General features: G+C 38.7%; 1 long non-coding RNA gene across 1 annotated transcript; it reads right to left on the bottom strand.

The window, feature by feature from the left end:
* Positions 1 to 525: 525 nt before the first annotated feature.
* On the bottom strand, positions 526 to 2,646 carry LOC140235698 (uncharacterized). Its single transcript, XR_011901711.1, has 3 exons — positions 2,483 to 2,646; positions 1,083 to 1,349; positions 526 to 620 (listed from the first exon to the last, which is right to left on the bottom strand). It is a non-coding gene; the product is annotated as an uncharacterized lncRNA (long non-coding RNA).
* Positions 2,647 to 19,955: the final 17,309 nt, after the last annotated feature.

Here is a 19,955-nt window from a genome sequence, read left to right as displayed (position 1 = left end):
TAGGACTATTATCAAATCAATAACATGTGGCCCGATGGGGCTACCACGAAAATAAGTCAGCGTGGAGTCTTGTACGTACACTCTGTTACATGTTTCATACAAGTATACCAGTCTTTATTTTAAATCTATAACCATCACTTCATTATCAATGTTATACTTACCAGTCCCCTTCTACTTTCTTTCCCCCCCCCTTTTTTTTTTTTTTTTTTTTTTTTGGGGGGGCAAATTTTAGTCTGCTTTTCTCTATACTTGAGAAGACCAAAAAACAAACAAACAAATGAACAGGCAAATTACATGGTTATTATTGGATGGAAATGTACATTGCAAATGAACAGGCAAATTACATGGTTATATATTGGATGGAAATGTACATTGCAGTACAAGACATGACAATGGGAAACTGGTATTCCAGACCAATTTTCAAATTATAATAATAATATATGATTAATAATATTTTAAATAATTGAACTTACGCTGTATACAGTTTTCTGCTTCCATTTTCAACAACAAATATGCTGCAATGATCTGGATGTGCAGATGTCTCCTCGGAACAGTCAGAACTCCTTCCCTCTGCTTTTGAAGTGTCTCTTCCCCCTTGAAGTGATGTGTGTGTTGAATTCCTGGGCATATAAGTAAAATTTAATGGTTTTATGAATACCGGTGATACAAATGGCATGAGGACAGTAGGTTCCTCCAGTTTACATTATAAACTTGAAGAGCAAAATCATTTTAAACATACATGTTTGACATAAGCAACAGCTCTACTTACACAACTCAAGACTGACCATAACATGGTTTTCACTTCTGTCGATACGGCAAGTACACGGTACACATTTTTCTTAAATACAAGTACTAACCTGTCAAGACATTTACTGTCAGAGGGAAGCTAGACAGTTCCAAAACTGCTCCATGAAGTATCCTGAAAATCACTTCTTCAAACAAAATAAAACCAACCAAGCATTCAGTCTCTTGATGTAGCCTCTTATGTAATTACTAAGACTCTAGAATGTAAAATAAATATAAATCAATTTCAAACTAGTCTCCCTTCATTAATCATTGTAGAAAACAACAGAATAGCTTACAGCAGGGTTAATGCAATGGAAGTCCATATCTCAGAGGCTCCTTCGCTGATGTTGGCCCGGTGTTTCCAGCATTCGTCAACCCTGAATTCAATGGCTAGTCGTTGTATGACCACATCTGGTACTTTGCAATCTGGTGATCTGCACCCTCTTCGTGTGACAGAGACTGTACAGCTATCAATATCTGTCTGTTCTCCAAATGATGACCCCTACACCGAGTTCCTTTAAATCACCATCACTCCCGAAGAGCTGCCATGTCTACGTCCTTATCTGGAGGAAAGTATGAAAACACAAGGTTCAGAAATGGATTTAGAACTCATTTCCACAAGACAATATGCAGTTGTTTTGTCCACACAAATACTAAGTGAGCACCAATACAAAAACTAGTAGGCCTAATTACTTTTTTAGCTACATCAGCATATTTAATGTTAGAATTAAAGACCCAAAGATGATCTCTGCCAAATTTCAATACCTAAGGTCACCTGTAACTTTCATAAAAACAATGTTGAAAATAGTACCAGTCATCGTCTGCTACAAGGGGATCGATCTCCATGATGTGTGAGCACGCTGATCTTCAGCTAGAAGTGTGATCGTCCAGTGGACCAACACTTAACACGAACAGTACACGCATCATACTTCTTACCTAATTGTGTACAGTACAGTAGATGATCACGACACATGACGTGGGAGCTAGTGTATGTGGTATTCTCCCAGCTGTTTGGATGCTCAAATGTAGCGGCAAATAAAAGTCCTTTTTACTACATACAGTGTATAATGAACAATAATCATAAATCACCAAATTTCACCATTCTTTTTTACCGTACTGATCGAGATGAGATCACCATCTCATCTGGCAACACAGACCAGTGTCAGTGATTCGGCTGTCAACTCAACAATAGCAATGTAGAGTACGTGTGTGGCGCTAGGCGTTTCTAATGTATTGATTAGCACAGCTTAGTAACAGTTAGGACCCTATAGTATAAGTTCGATCTCTACACTCGACCACAGTAATCTCTGTGTGATGATATGCTTACAAATGTCAATTCAATGACTAACGACCAACGTTTCATTAATCACTCATTTTTTTTTTTTTTTATAGTTCAAGCCCTAGATCCCAACGTGTACAATTAAAGTGTTGTCTTAAGACTCAACGTATTATTAGATCCCAACACCTAGCATGTACCATCAGCTGAGTTTCGGCCTCGGATTCTAGCTGTTCGTAAGGTGTTCTATGGTATGACCAGCCCCATATAGCTACCTGTGTACAAACCATTGTACATTAATTGTTCGAAGGAGCGCCAGTACGGGCCCGGGGTTATTCGTATAGAACCCTAAAGGTACCGGTAACTTACTTACGGTCGTTTACGGAGAGGTATAATTAGATCGATCTATGGTTTGCTTACCTTCAAAAATGTGAATAATATCTCCGCCCCACTCAATTTGAAGACAGACATTTTCTCCCGTCCATCACGACATCCAGGCTCAGATTCTCACGATTGCACTTACACGCACGTAAATCTGTGATCCTATGCATAATACACGCACAGGTAGCACACAGCACGCAATTGCACACAGTCCACGCACAGGCGACGCGTCGCTCTTCAGGTAAACCTGCCCGCGCCCAAGCCAGGGGAAATTAATTGCGGCTGGTGATTGGCTTAGAGTAAACACATGACAGGGGAATTCTCAATTTTTATTGGCCTAGCCAAATGCGTTTGATTATGTATTCACTCGGAATTCACTCGGCTTAATTTTCACTCGGAATTCACTCGGCGAATGGGTTTCACACAAATTTCACTCGTTACAAGAGTGAAATTCACTCGACAACTAGTGAAAGTCACTCTTAATTGAGTGAAATTTTATTCACTCCTTCCGAGGAGTGAATTATTCACTAGAAATTTTTTAGAGACTACAAGGCTCACGAGACCGACATTCCGCAAAAGAGGTTCACGAGACCGACACTATTAAAGCAAAGAAGGCCCACGAGACCGACAGGATGAACAGCGCCACCTATAGACCAATACATTGTATAGGGTGTCCTGATAATAGCATAGTAAGATAATACGAGAGATTGAAAAGAAGAGTTGCCCCCCCCCCCCCCCCCGAAATGATCAGGATTTTTAATTGTGTTTGTATTTGTGTGTGTTTGTGGAAAAATTGAACAAAGTTCAATAAACCTGCGAGGGTGTTGATGTAGTATCAATAAAAAATAAAAAATAACGTAATCATGTATTAAGGTAGCGTTAGGGATTCGGAAAAAACCAGATGCATCCATGAAAACAGCTATTGTATTTCACGATAAAATGTACTGTTCGGAGGAGAATAACACAAGCCATAAGATTGAGGTGAATCCCTGCGACTTAAACGTTTTAATCAGTAGAATTACATCATAGTTACAGAGAAAATTACAAATAGATCTTACTGCAAAACGTCAAAGCAGGAGGGTAGAATATCTAAAATAGAATAAGTAACTAGTGAATCCGGAAAGAGAAGAGGTAAAATTTATATCTTGTCCATTTTCTAGCTAAAAAATGGGAAAGCCTTTTAAAAATAGCACGATGGCATTATCAATGCTCTAAGATTAATTCATACATCGTTATTGTCCTCTGTTAAATTCATTTGTGTTTTGTCTCTTTTTTCTTGGGGGGGGGGGATGAAGAATACTAATTCTTCTATTTTTTTTTTTGGGGGGGGGGGAGGGAGCGGTGGCATGAAGAATACAATTCAATTTTTCTACTTGATAACAATGTCGCTCCCTGACACACTTGTCCCACCCCCCCTCCCCAGAAGTATGTAGAAATACATATTTGATGACGTTAATAATTATGTAGATGGTCACCATCTTTCAATTGATAGCGTTACGTAATTACACCCGCCAGTATGTTATTTTTCCGTTCATGGAACACCCTGCACAGGTGATTGACATGTAGATGGCGCTGTTTATCCTGTCGGTCTCGTGGGCCTTCTTTGCCTACTGTCGGTCTCGTGGGCTTCCTTTGCTTAGTGTCGGTCTCGTGAGCCTTTTTAGCTTATTGTCGGTCTCGTGGGCCTTTTTTGCCTACTGTCGGTCTCGTGGGCTTTCTTTGCTTAGTGTCGGTCTCATGAGCCCTTATTGCTTAGTGTCGGTCTCGTGGGCTATGTTTGCTTAGTGTCGGTCTCATGAGCATTTTGTACGTAGTGTCGAACTCATGGGCTGTATGACTCCTGAGCCGTATAACTCGTGGGCTGTATGACTCATGGACCTATTATTGATGTCGGTCTCGTGGACCGTATGACTCGTGGGTGTCGGTCTCGTGGGATGCCCCCGGAAGACCAGCTAATTATAATAGCTAAATATCGGGTATTCATGAGCCATCTTCTCAGATGGGAAAGCAAACAAACACCAGTGGGATGCCAACTAGTTACGCCTCTTTGCATATCTGTTAAACTTTGTATTGAAATAATATGTAGAAACCAATATGACCTTATGTATCTCTCAGTATTCATCACTGGAAGTCTACTTCTATCAGATCTGTTTACTGTCATCTCATCATGAAGAGGGTATGTTCCATCTTTCGTTATGGCATTAAACCTACTCAGCAGAGCTGAATGCACAATTTATTTTGAGTGTCTCGCGGGCATGCTAGTAATTTGGCTGGTTTGTGATAAAGCCTCTTTTTTTTTCTCTTTAAAATTTCACGTATCCTTTGCCGTCAAACCATTTAACCACACTACTGAAGAAAATATATGACTGACTGCTTGATACTTGTGTTTGACTTCTACCATAAAACAATAGTGTTCTAAGTACATAGGTAAATCCGCTGGTTTCCTTTGACTTAATTTTCCTGGTGTTCTCGTACCAATTCAATAACATTTGTCATCTTTAATTACACCACAGTTCTATATTCTGACACAGGTTTATTACAACACTTCCAATAAATCAACGAAAAATTGTGGTGTTCCCTTTTTCCTACTTTGAGAAAAATAAAAATAATATCTTTTGTTTTCCTAGGTTAACAATCAGTGATGAATGTTGACACACAATGTTCACACCACTTTACCTAATTTTCAACATAATTCCTGCAGCATTGTTCCTTTGAATATCAATATAGATTTTCCCGTCAAATTTCATCAGATTTGCATTCGATTTAACAATGCAATCATTCAAATTCGAGTGAATTTGAATAATCACCGAAATCAACATTAGGAAAGGTAACTAACTCAGTTAATTTAATTTCATCAGCATCCAGTTTCATTACTTTCTCAAGTAAACATGTAAAAAAGCGTTCAAATAAAAATGGACGTGTATCGCATACAAATTCGACTCAGATCAACCGTGAAGCAGTTCACGATAAGGCAAACAAGTGTGATATGAGCATTGTTTTTTTTTTTTTTTTTTGCTGTTGCCTATATTTTTTTTGTAAATTATACTCATAATTGTGTTTGAAAATGCAAACTCACTGTACCTTGAAATGGGACTTTTGCCGGATCAAGTCAATAGTGCGGATAACTCCACTTTCAAACATATAATATTGTACATTTTATAGGTTTTCCCGTCCAATTTTATCAGATTTTATCAGATTAAAAAGAAGGCGTTCAAATTCCATGGCGATTTCGGTCACTGCTCTACTCTCACTGTTCATTTTCATTCTTTTAGTAATCAGTTTCATTTTCATGTCATTCTTTTCAGATGTTATTTCATTCAAGTTAGAGGAAAATTCATTCAATATAACAGCTCAAAGTTGGCATTTAATTTCGCGCCGGCTAGATAGTCGTTCAAATTCGTGCCAAATACCAGTTTCAGTTCATTTATAGGAACACAACTTCGCACTTTGAACGTTCGAATTCAATCAACATACACAACTTCCACGGGCCTTTTTTTCACCGTCATACGATTGGATGATACAATTTCATGTTCATTTCAAAGTCTCATTTAACTATCTTAATTGTATTGGATGTATTCATTTCCTGTCGACCTTTCTGCCATTTTCAATTCATCCCTAGCAGTATGGATGTAGAACAATATCCCAGTATAGACCGATTCAATTTCGATGACCTATTCACCTACCGCCGCTAGCGGCGCTATAACGGTCGCCATAATTTGGGGCCAACGGGGGCTTCTAGCGAGCTAGCTACCCAGCGAGTCGCACTGGCAGCTCAGCAGCCTAGCGTACCCTTCGCGCATAGTTAGCCGGGCCTGGCCGCTGCGCCACGGCCGGCGACCGCCGGCGCCGCGCTAACATTGTGATTGTTTACTCACTGTGGATTCAAAGGAAGGATCAGGAAAACACATTGCATGGGCGTCACCAGGGGGGGGGGGGGGGGGGGGGGGTGCGCTGGGTGCGAACGCAACCCCCTTTAGAACCTTAAAAAAAAAAAACAAAACAAAAACAAAACAAAACAAAACAAAGAAAAAAAAACGCTTCAGTCAGCGAGCGACCTCAACGCCGGACGCTAAATAATTATTCTTTTTTTATTTTTCTTATTATTTTTTTTTTGGCACCAGGAGGTAAAAAAAAACAAAACACGAAACGAAACAAAAACAAAACAAAACAAAAACAAAAAACAAAAACAATCGCACCCCGGTTCTGGCAGCACTGATGCTATACATGCATCACGTGTTTACTATCTATCGCCCGTACTGTTTACGTAAGGTATATTTCATTCATTGTGCAACGGATTATCTATTCAGAAAATGCAAAAGCTCCGTCGCATGGGAGGGAGATACCCCGCCCACACCCTCCCCCGTTATAGGTCTCTAATCTGTGGCGTAACCCCCCCCCCCCCCCTCTCTCCAATCTGCTGGTTAAAAAAACAAAACAAAATGCTAAGTCAAGGGTTGGTTAACTGCTTTTGAAATTGACATGAAAGGGTGAGCAAGAATTTTTTTTTTCTCTAAGATTTCTTTTAACCATAATTAAAGAGGCATCAATAGTGTGAAACATTAGGCGTTTTCACATCAGCCCGATGTTTCGAAATAGCGCGCTATTTTCTGACTTGGGAAGTTAAGAAATATCTCGGGCTTGGATTTTTTTCGGGCTGATGTGAAAACGCCTATTGTTCAAAAAGCACGGAGCCGACAAAAGATTGTGATTCAGCGTGATTCCTGGTTGGCATTCTGAATGACAAGCAGGATGGAGCAGTGTACTGAGAACATCCGAACGGCAAAGAGTCGCTGCAATGTTGCGCAATGTGATGTAGAATGTACACCTCTGTACCTTACACTTCGTTATATCAAAGCTAGATCACCGAGTGTTGTTTTACATACTTTAGTCTATATCAAAATGCCTTGCATTGCCAATAATGAGACTTGACCTGGGCTATTTCCCAACTTTTCCATATAAACACACACACACACACACAAGCACGAACAATTAGGGGATGCTCTAAAGTGCAGATTTTGGACATCCTTCCCCCGCTTGGTCACTTCGACGCCCCCTCGCTGGTCATACCTCCCCCAATCATGAACATAGGCCGACATCCTTGACTACAAGTGGCGCACCGGCCCCCCTTAATTTCCAAAGCGAAAAAAAAAAACATAGCTACAAACGGCAGTTTTTGGACTGTAAAATGTCAAAATTTTCACGCTCGCTCGATCCACTCGCTCGTATGTAATCGCTATGCCATTCTCCTGATGTTGCTGCCAGTATCAAATTGCCAGCAGTTGCACCCGGTGCGACCCCCCCCCCTCCTTACACCAAAGCGAAAAGGAATAGCTACAAACGGCAGTTTTTAGACTGTAAAATGTCAAAATTTTCGAGCTCGCTCGCTCCGCTCGCTCGCATTTTAATCAATTCAATTAAATTCAATTCAAACTTTATTTCATTTTTCGAAAAGAATATAAACATTTCACTTTCTTTGGTAACATAGAATAAGGTTGCATAACCAAAACAAAGTAAATTGAGAAAACATAATTGTGGAACCCTGGGGTAACAAAAACGTTGTAAGGAAAATTGATTGACTGAAGTGATACAGACGATGATAATCGTTATGTCATTCTCCTGATGTTGCTGCCAGTAATTGCCAGCAGTTGCGCCCGGTGCGCCCCCCCCCCCTTAATTTCGAAAACGAAAAATATAGCTATACGAACGGTAGTTTTTTGACTATGTCAAAATTTTCAAGCTCACTCGTTCCGCTCGCTCGCATTTAATTGTTATGCCATTCTATACTGATGTTACTGCCAGTAATTGCCAGCAGTTGCGCCCTGTGCTCCCCTCCTTAATTTCCAAAGCGAAAAAATATAGCTACAAACGGCAGTTTTTAGACTGTAAAATGTCAAAATTTCAAGCTCGCTCGCTCCGCTCGCTCCCATTTTAATCAAATCAAATCAATTCAATTCAAACTTTATTTCATTGTTCGAAAAGAACATAAGCATTTCACTTTCTTTGGTAACATAGAATAAGGTTGCATAATCAAAACAAAATAAATTGAGAAAACATAATTGTGGAACCTTGGGAAAACAAAAACGTTCTAAGGAAAATTGATTGACTGAAGTGATACAGACAGTATAATCGTTATGCCATTCTCCTGCTGTTGCTGCCAGTAATTGCCAGCAGTTGTGCCCGGTGCGCCACCCCCCCCCCCCTTAATTTTGAAAGCGAAAAAAATTTAGCTACAAATGGCAGTTTTTTGACTGCGTCAAAATTTTCAAGCTCACTCGTTCTGCTCGCTCGCATTTAATTGTTATGCTATTCTTCTCATGTTACTACCAGTAATTGCCAGCAGTTGCGCCCGGTGCGCCACCCCTCCTTTATTTCCAAAGTGAAGAAATATAGCTACAAACGGAATTTTCTTTTTTTACTGTAAAATGTCAAAATTTTCAAGGTCGCTCGCTCCGCTCGCTCCCATTTAATAGTAATTATCCCATTCTCCAGATGTTGTTGTCAGCAATTGCCAGCAGCTGCTCCCGGTGCGCCCTGCTTACTTTTAATTTCCAAAGCGAGAAAATATAGCTACAAACGGTAATCTTTTGACTGTAAAATGTCAAAATTTTCAAGCTCGCTCGCATTTAATCACTATGCCATTCTCCTGATGTAACTGCCAGTATTGCCAGCAGTTGCGTCCGGTGCGCCCCCCCCCCTTAATTTTCAAAGCGAAAAGATGTAGCTAAAACCACATTTTTTTTTATTGTAAAATGCCAAAATTGTCGAGCTCGCTCGCTTCGCTCGCTCGCATTTTATCGTTGTGCCATTCTCCTAATCTTGCTGCCAGTAATTGCCAGCAGTTGCGCCTGGTGCTCCACCCCTCCTTAATTTCCAAAGCGAAAAGAAATAGCTACAAACGGCAGTTTTTAGACTGTAAAATGTCAAAATTTCAAGCTCGCTCGCTCCGCTCGCTCGCATTTTAATCAAATCAAATCAATTCACCACCCCCACCCCCCTTAATTTTGAAAGCGAAAAAAATATAGCTACAAACGGCAGTTTTTTGACTGCGTCAAAATTTTCAAGCTCACTCCTTCTGCTCGCTCGCATTTAATTGTTATGCTATTCTCCTCATGTTACTACCAGTAATTGCCAGCAGTTGCGCCCGGTGCGCCACCCCTCCTTTATTTCCAAAGTGACGAAATATAGCTACAAACGGAATTTTTTTTTTTTTACTGTAAATGGCAAGTTAAGTGAATACATCAGCAATTTCTATGATTTTCATTTAAGAATTATGCTACCATGGCAACACAGTGTTTGACAGTAAGAAAAAAAAAATGAAGTTTGCACAGCTATATATCATAGCTGTCATATGTGCCAAATTTCAAGTCCAATGCTCAAAAGCTGAGGGAGTTTGGTGAATTCGCAACATTATTGTTTGATTTTCATTAAAAATATGCTGTTACCATGGCAACAAATTTTCCAACAATTACGAAAGATAAATTGTGCACAGCTAGGTAATAAATTAGTAACACGTGCCAAATTTGAAGCCAAATGCTAAAAAAGAACCAGAGTTAGCTGAATTCCAAATTTTTATGATTACAAAACATACTGTTACCGTAGCAATGCATTGTTCAACAATGACGAAAAATGAAGGTTGCACATCTTTGTACTATACTGGTTACATTCGCCAAATTTCAAGCCAAATGCTTAAATACTGAGGAAGTTAATTGAATCAACAGTATTTTTGTATGATTTTTCATTCAAAATATGCTGTTACCTGGCCACACATTGTTCAACAATGACGGAAGAATAAATTTGCACATGTATGTACCATAGCAGTCACATGTGCCAAAATTCAAGGCAAATGCTCAAAAATATGCTATTACCATCGCAACAAATTCTTCAACAATGACGAAAGATGATGTTTGCACATCTTTGTACTACATCGGTGGCATGTAACAAACTTCAAGCCAAATGCTCAAATACTGAGGGAGTTAACTGAATTCAGAGTATTTTTGCATGATTTTCTTTCAAAATGTGCTGTTACCATGGCAACATATTGCTCAACAATGACAATGAATGACGGAAAAATAAACTTGCACATGCATTTACCATAGCAGTCACATGTGCCCAATTTCACGCCATGTTCTCAATGACTGAGGGAATCGACAATATTTTTGTATTCTTTGTAGTGGAAATATGCTGTTACCATGGAAACGCGTTGTTCAACATCGAGCGAGTGTGTTCTGCACATCTACATACTGTAGTGGTCACATGTGCCAAAATGCAAGTCAAATACTCAAAAACTCGGAGAGCTAGGTCAATCCACACATTTTTGTATGATTGGTATAAAAAAAACTGCTGTTGTCATGGCAACAGATTTATTCATAAACAAAAAGGCGTCCTACACAACTACACATTACCTTGACCATTTATCCCAAACTTCAATTTAATTGCTATAAAACTGAGAAAGTACATGTAGTTCAACCCACAACATTTTGTAAGTTTTTTTTTTTATTTTTTACAAATATCCCGGTGCCATGGCAACGCATTATGCAATACTAACGAAAAAGGTGTGTTACTCATCTACCTCCGATAGCAGTCACATATGCCAAATTTGGGGTCAATTGCTCAAAAAAATGAGAGAGTAGATCGATCCATGAGTTTTTTTTTTTTTTTTTTTTTTTTTTAGGGTAATATATTTTGTTACAGTTTTTATACTAGCCTCTCAACAAATACATCAGTTTTAAACAAAAGTCACAAAAGTCTTCCCGATTACCCCTGGATCCGCCATAATCAATCATGAAATTTCAGTCATTAAAGTCCTCAAAGCACTAACTCTTTTTAATGGGACTAAGAACATAACAAATTCCAGACTTTAGGGAACCTGAGGCTTCAACTCCCTCCCCTCCCCTCCTTCGACGAGGGGGGGGGGGGGCTTATTTAAACAAATTTGAAGATCATATCACATAAAGATATCATCTGTCAAGTTTGGCGAAAATCTGTTTTGCAGTTTACAACAAAATGATAACGGTAAAGGTTCATGAGCAGTTTTGTTAGACATCGATATTGTTTATATACCATCGATACGTAATACCGTTGGGGTACATGTATTTCACAATTCCAGGCAAAATTGAACGTTTTTACATTTCCCGTCGAGACAATTTTACAATATTGCTGTTGATGCAATTTTCCGGACTTTTACATTTCCCGGCGAGACGTTGTTATAAATCCTGGCGTTTTTACAAATCATTTCTCCACACCCAGACCCAATTCATTTTTCCACACCCAGACCCAATTCATTGTACTACACGGGCACCCGTTGCCCGTGACTAACAACCACCCATTATACGCCACAACCTGCTACGCCCCCTTCCAACGGTACCCATCTCGCAATTCCACCTCGCACTCACATCAAACGAAAAAAAAAAACAAAAAAAAAACACACACATCCTGTTGTCATGTTGCCATTTACCACAAACAATAACTACTATATTTAAAAGACGCAACGTTTTTTTTGTCTTTTTTGTCTTAGTTTCTTTTAATATAATCTAGCCTTTTACTGTTACTTTCTACTTCAATGCATGTCATGTTATCACTCTAGCTCAACTGAAAACATTGTACAATGTATTCCTTTTACACTCATCAATTGTTCCTGCATTTCATTTCGAGGAAGTCTAAGGGAGGAGGTATACTTGTAGCAATATGAGTCATATTTTATTTTCTCACTGGTGAGCACTTCACTATTAAAAGAAGTGTTTTCGCCATTGCCCTGACTAGCAAGATGTGACTTTAAAGTCCCACCTTGTGGAGCATGGGATTTGTAAAATGCCGGGAAATCTCGAAAGTTGCATCAACGGGAAATGTAAAAAAGTCTCACCGGGAAATGTAAAAATGTTCCATTTTGCGTGAACTGTCGAAACCCTGCGGGAAATGTTACAATCATGTATTTCAACGGCTTTACGTACCGATGCTGTATAAATGAACTCGATGTCTAACGAAACTGAAAAATGTATGACTGACTTTCAACAAATTTGGAATATATTATACTTATGTAGACATGGTTTTAATTTGTTTCAATAAGTCCCCCCCCCCACACACACACACACTCACCGCCGAAGGGGGAGGTAGTTAAGCCTCAGAGTCAAAGTCTCAAATGTTTCATCTTCTTAGTCAAACCAATAAAGATGGAGCTAAGTTATACCTATAAAGAAAAAGACATTAACGACTAAAATTGTATGTCTGACTAATAGCGGATCCAGGGGGCCCTAGTGGGAGGGGGACGGGGTGAGGGGATCGAGGAAGGGGATTTTCTACATTTTAAGCATCTTCTTGTAAATCTTTAATATACTTTCACCAAACTTTAAAGAAGAAATCCACATCTGATAAAAAAGAGTAAACTTTAACAAGTTCAACAGTAAAAATCTGACTGAAATCGGATGAAAAATAAGGAAGTTATGAAATTTTGAAGTTTTGATAATTTCTCCAAAACAGTTCTTGTACAGTGGGTATGAATATGCAAATGAGGGAGCAAACCATGTCATACCCTCACAATTTTCCATTGATCGTGTAAAAAAAATGACGAAAACTCAATTTTTCTGCCATTGAATTCTGAGACATAACATTATTCCCGGTTGCATAACTTCAGAATAGTGATCAATTAGACATATGAGGATTTGAGCCTTGGGCATAATTGCGTTTGAATGAAAAACTGGAAATTTCAAAATTTTATGTATAAACTCTATGTAACTTGTGAAGGAATGACATGCTCACTTTGCCATTTTGTATATTCATGTTGACTGTTCAAGAACTGTTTCCCCCGAAAATAGGGCAACTTCGAAATGTCATAACTTCCTAATTTTTCATCCGATTTTGATCAATTTATACCGTTGAACTCCTAATATTTTTCTCTTTCTTATGAAACTAACTTATATTTGGACTGGATTTCCCCTTTAAGGTGATGATCTTAATTTGTTAAAATCAGTCCAGCCCCACCCACATTACCAAAAAATAAAAGGGGGAGGGGGGAGTTGAAGTCTCAGAGTCCCTAAAGTCTGGATTGTTTTTTAACTTCTTAGTCGAACCAAAACATATAAACTGCTACGTTAGTGTTCTGAAGATATTAATGACTGAAATTTCATGTTTGATTATGACGGATCCAGGGATTCCCTGAAGAGAGGATGAGGGGGAGGGGGGGGGGGGGAATTGCCACCTATTGAGCATCTTCTTCAACACCCTATGATGGATTTTCACCAAACTTGGCAAATAGCACCTTTATGGTGATATCTCTATATTTTGTGAAAATCCCCACAGCACACTGCCAGGGGGGGGGGGGGGGGAGGGGGAGGAGGGGGAGGGGAGGGGGAGGGGTAGGTGGTAATGGGGAGTTCATAGTCCTTAAATTACGGAATTTGTATTCTCCTCCTGTCGTACCAAAAGAGATAGAACTAAGTTAGTATTATGAACACATTGATGAGTGAAAATTCATATTTCATCATGGCGGATCGAGGGGTGCTCTGATCGGGAGGGGGGGGGAGGTGAGGGCAAGGAGGCGGGTTTCCACTTTTTCAGTATATTCTTCAAAAATTTATGACGGATTTCACCAAAACTTGGCAGACACCATGTTTAAGGTGCATTATTATCTTTATTTGTTAAAATGAGCCCCACCCCCTTCCTCCGCTGAAAAGGGAGGGGGAATTCAAGTCTTAGAGTCCCTAAACTCTTCTGTCGAACCGAAAAAGGTAGAGCTAAGTTAGTGCTATGAAGACTTTAATGACTGACATCTCATATTTGATTATTTCAGATCCAGGGGTGCATTTCACACAAGAAAATGAAAACTGTCCAATAGGTTCGTGTAATTATTATTAATAATAATGATAATGATAATAATAATAATGATATTAAAAATAACAACAATAATAATTACACAAATTTGTATAGCGCAGCCACTATGTAAATATACTCTACTAAGCTGTGATGTAACAGAGCTCCCAATATTGCTACTGATTAGACACAAAAAAATAAGTAACAAATTAATCAAAGGCTTCTGAAAAAGGTAAATCTTCAACAAAGAATTGAAGACATCAAAGTGATGGGGCCTTCCTCATTTTCTCAAGTAATTTTTTCGAAGGTTTTGGAGCAGCACAACTGAAGGCACAATCCCCCAAAGTTACTTTTGTTTTTGAGTGAGATTGCTTTAGAGGCAACTTATCCTGTGCGCTTCGTAAATTATGCGAATATGGATATAATTTTATTGATATTAATTCTGATAAATGACCAGGTGCTTGACCATGTAGTACTTTATGAATAAGTAACAAAACCCTTCAATACAATTCTCTGCCTTACTGGCTACTAATGTAACTTCATCAAAACGGGTGTAGGTTTATATGTGAAAATCTTGACGAACTGGACACAAGTCTCGCACATGCATTCTGAACATGCTGACGCTTAGTTTTCTGTGAATCTGGCAAACCAAACAATAGCTCATTACAATAATCAAGCCTACTGCTAATGAAAGCGTGAAAGAGAGTTTCAGCGTCTTCCTGGCTCAAGTATAATATAGGGAGTTTTCGCTACACGACTGTTATGGAAGAATATACGCGGAAGCAATCAGTTGTGACAGTACCCGTACTCAGATTCCCGTTCCCACATCTAAGCAGTTTCGCTTTCCTGTAGAAGGACGGAGGCGTGTGGACAAGATCGCTGATTGGCTGATTGGCTGGCTGGCTGGCTGGCTGTCTTGCTGGCTGGCCCACTCCTGCCAAACGCTACTACAGCTGAATACCGTACTCGTTTTCCCCAGGACGGGACGTTTCTCAGATTTGATCATGCGCAGAAGCAAATTTTGCACACGGCACGCTAAAATCCCGGCCGCGTCGTGCTGATGAGAACTCCCTACTATCTACGAATGTGACGCAATTAATGCAACATATAAAAAGAAGACTTGCATGTTGTCGATACTAGGCCCTCTACTTTTGGGTCCTCTACTTTTTTCTGATTTATATTAATGATATTATAAATTCGTCCTTGTCTCTTAGTTTTATATTTTTTGGTGTTGATACAATTATTTTTCAATTCTCATAAAGTATTTGAAAGTCTTGTTACCACATTGAATTTGGAGATAAGTAAAGTGTCTCAATGGTTTTTATGTAAAAAACAAACTGTCACTTGATATTTCTAAGACAAATTTTGTTAGATTTAGGCTTCATAATTCTTTGAATAATGATTGTACTGATGATTGCATCTATATTGACGGACAGCCAATTGTTGAAAAGACATCTACTTAATTCAAATTCAAATTCAAATTCAAATTTTATTTTCACTTTCTTTCTTTAACAGAATGTATTAGAAACAATATCATGAATTTGACATGCGAATCGTTGTAAATATATATAACCAGACAGGATTAACAACATAATCTTGTCTACATGATCAGTAAAATAAAGATACATACACTCTATATACACACTGAGGAGAAAAAAGTGGAGGTACCCACTCAAAAGACTAAGCTTGTAACATGTGGATACCTCTGAGGGAAAGGGGGAAAATGGGGTGAAAACTTACAACTACAAAGAGTGCGGGAAACTGGGGAAGCGGGGAATAGAGAAAAAAAAAAAGAAAGAAAGCAAAAGTGTGAAAAAAGGAACAAAAAACAGGGGAAAGAGGAAGAGAGATCGAGAGAGAGAGGAACCAAAAATTTGTTGATGCATACACCAAGGGCGAAAGCCCACAGAGACAATTAGCCAAGTGTTTTCGAAAGTGACAAATTGTCGAGCAGCTTTCCAGCGGAAGAGATTCAACTGTGAGGACGAGAGAATGAGAGCACGTATAGAACACTACCAGGTAGTAAAAATAATTGATGTCTCAAGAGAACGCAGCCTTTCAATGAAAGAAGAGAAGATGATATCGTGCTCACAAAATATATTACAAAATTAAATACATTCAGTTACATTATAAGACTTCAAAAGAAGCATTTTCAATCTCGTTTTAGAAGAATTCAATGAAGGTGATTTTTTTATATCCATAGGAAGGGAGTTCCAGAATCTTGGACCTACATAAATAATGTTTAGGTATTACCATTGATTCAAATTTGTCTTGGAATGATCATTTGCACATTGTTCATACTTCAGTTTCTAAAGGCATCGGAATCATATACCACCTGAGAAACTTGGTTTCACAGAAATATTTGCTTTTATTGCATAATGCTTTGATATCACCTTATATTGCGTGTTGTAATATTGTGTGGGGAAATTGTGGTACAACTAAATCGAACTCGATATTATGCGTTTACAAAAACGAGAAATGCGGTTGATTACAAACTCCCACTACTTATCTCCCTCTGACCCGTTGTTTTCTCAATTAAGAACATTGAAGATGAATGAGATTCATCCTTTTCAAACGGCAATTTTTATGCAGAAATACACGTTCAACCAACTTCCCTCGGTGTTCAATGATTTCCTGATTCCTAATTTCAATATTCATTCCTACCCAACTCGCCGTTCTTCTGATTATCATCTCGAAAACACAAGTATTGTTATTAGCACAAAAATCCTTCAAAAATCATGTCACTGATGTTTGGAATTATTGCCCGTTAACCTTTAACAATATAAATTTATTTATTCATTTAAAGGACAGTTTAAAGATATGTTGTTAACTCAATATGTATCTGAATTTTTGAGCATGTTGCTATTTATCTGTTTTTTTTTTTTTTCACTTCCAAAGTTAAAGCAAGGGCTCCGAACTGATCGTATACACAACAAACATGAACATTGAAACAAATTCACAACTCATTTCCAAGCAAACACTTCCCATCTTGCACAATGCACCGCTGCACTTTTCCCCCTCATTCTTCCCTCCCTTTCTCCTTATCGCCACTCAGTGAGTGGTGACTGATATGCTATGTTCTTACAATGCTGTATTGTTTAGACAATCATTTCTGAGGCCATTGTCCTTGTCAAGCGCTTGCTTATGACGAAGGCCTCCTGAATTTCTGCACATCAAGAATTTCCAAATTTGTTTTTGAGCAAGAGATATAATTATGTAACTTATGTTTCCATAAACGTATGCACAATACGGTTTATTTTCATTTTGAATTGTATCAGGGGAAAAAGTTGAAAATTTGAATTGATCATTTATTTGCTTTAATTGTAAGATTCAATCTTTATTCTGTGCTCAATTTGTTTGTTCAATTGACTTTGTACTTCATTTATATAGGAAAAAGAAATTCAGAAATAAAATCAGTATCAGAAATATAATCATATAAATTATATGCTTCTCCATGTTTAAACGAGAATCAAGCCATACACCCAGGTTTAGACGTCAAGTTCATCAATATATCATCAGTACGTAATTTCTTTGAAGTAGGGCAGAAATGATCTATACATTTCTTGGCAGCGTTTTAACATTTCCCGACAAAATTGAACATTTTTGCATTTCCCGACGAGAGGTCTGTACATTTCCCGTTGATGACATCTTAAGATGTTGAACATTTCCCGACGTTTTTACAATTCAAGACGTTTTACAAATTCCGGCACCACAACATCTCGAGTTATAAAGAAACTATATGAAGGTAACGACCTACTTCATTTGAGCAGTTAAGATCAGAAAAAAAAAAACATATTCCAGAAATCAATGCTCCACTATCATAGGAATTATTGTGGAAACTGGTCGAATACATTAAGGCACGTACATCAATACTGATAATAGTTACGTTCAGACGGTCATCCTTAACTTCAAGGATAAGCTCGTAGTTCAGTATGGAGAGGAAAGTGTCGCATAGTCTCTTTTGTCGAGGTAATTGTCATTTCGTAGACAAAATTGACGTTGTCACTTGTCAACAGCGACACTTTGCGTACCATCCTTAACTGCGAGCTTATTTTTGAGGTTAGCTAATCCTTGAAGTTACTTTATCCTAAAAGGGATCACCGTCGATCGTAAGTAATGAATGACCAACAAGAACAGCGGATGTGGTTTTGAAATCTCATGTGGAATGCGAAGATAGTAAAGAATAAACGTACAATAAGAAAGAAATCGCAAAGAAATGACACACACCATGCACACATGCCAATATCTTCCATATGCAGTTACAGATACGCATACGCAATAATGCTGAAACTTCTAAAATATCTTTTAGATTGCAACAATATTTGTACCTAGAAATAAATTCTATACTCACCCTTTTATCTCTTTTTTCCTCCATCATGTTATTCCTGATGGCAAAGACGAAAGAACAATATCCCTATTATGGAACTGTCATCCAAACTTGAAACTCAACTCCTAAGATATCTGTCTAACAAAAATCTGTGTGTCTAGAAGTTCTTTGAACATGCAAAGTAAGATATCGTTAAAGCTGATTGGATGACCGTAAATATGGTAAACGATGCACTAAGAAGTACAAGCTGCACTACATGCCTTTAACACTCGAATGTATAGAGAATCCAATGACAGAGGCAGCGGTATTCCGTTGGTCAAAGCTAACTGGGTAACCGTCTACTACGCTCTGGGTAGTACAATCTACGCCGACTGTCTTTCAAACGCGAAGTAAGAGAGGATCAAATGATAGGGGCAGTGACATTTCATTGGATAACAGAAAGAATTAGGAACTAGAAGCCACCCCGCTAATGCTGCAGCAAGACCAAGGCAGAGAGGTTCCAAAGATAGAGGCAGTGACATCTCATTGGTTGATTTTGATGCTTATGAGATGCGTAAGGTCATGTGCTATCGTTGAACGATTTGACAAAGTTCGTGTGGCTCTCCTCAGTGCCACTAGCCTTTTGTCAAGGCCCTCTCGCTGTAATGGGCGAGCGAAGCGAGCCCAGCCGAGCGAAGCGAGCCCAGCCGAGCGCGACCCTGCTCAGCTGGGCTCTCTGCTCCATACAGCGAGAGGGCCTTGACAAAAGGATACAGTGCCACCGGAATGCGTAGTATCGCTGTGTCCGCCGAGAAGGTTATGTTTTTGAGGGCTTTGATCTTTTTGTCTGTCTGTCTGTTTATCCCCCCTTTTTTATTTATTTATTTTTATCCATTCATTTATTTATCTTTTTTTTTAGTTTAATTCTATTGTCATGGGAAGCAATTGCCAATTTATCTTGTTCAGTAAAATCCTCTTTTATTTCTTTTTTTTTCATATGTTGCAAAAGCCATATGAGTTGAGCCACAGCGGCGGATAAAATGGTTTTAATCATCTTCGCGATGGGAATGTCCTTTCACGAGAATTATCATGCCTATATGCATTTACCTTGGGCGTGGGTGAATCGCTATTTTCTGCACCATTTCGTTTTCCTATGATATTGAGTGTCGCAGTGTGAATCTCTCTATTAGGCGCTGTGTATCCCTGAAAGAGAAAATTGATAATGTATTATATCATTTAAAAATCCATTTATTATAATTGATGTTGTTATTCGCTTGGTGTCAGCCAGGCACTACCAATCAGCTCTCGTTTTACGGAGCACACCGTGAGCGCAGTGAACCAGTATAGCAGCTGAAGACCCATTAAATTCATGGGTGTCTTGCCAAAATCGTGCATAGTCTTTCC

The sequence above is a fragment of the Diadema setosum genome, chromosome 12 (genome assembly GCF_964275005.1).
Source record: "Diadema setosum chromosome 12, eeDiaSeto1, whole genome shotgun sequence".
Lineage (NCBI taxonomy): Eukaryota > Metazoa > Echinodermata > Echinoidea > Diadematoida > Diadematidae > Diadema > Diadema setosum.
The sequence above is the reverse complement of the archived record's forward strand: the minus strand, read 5'-3'. Positions and strand labels throughout refer to the sequence as shown.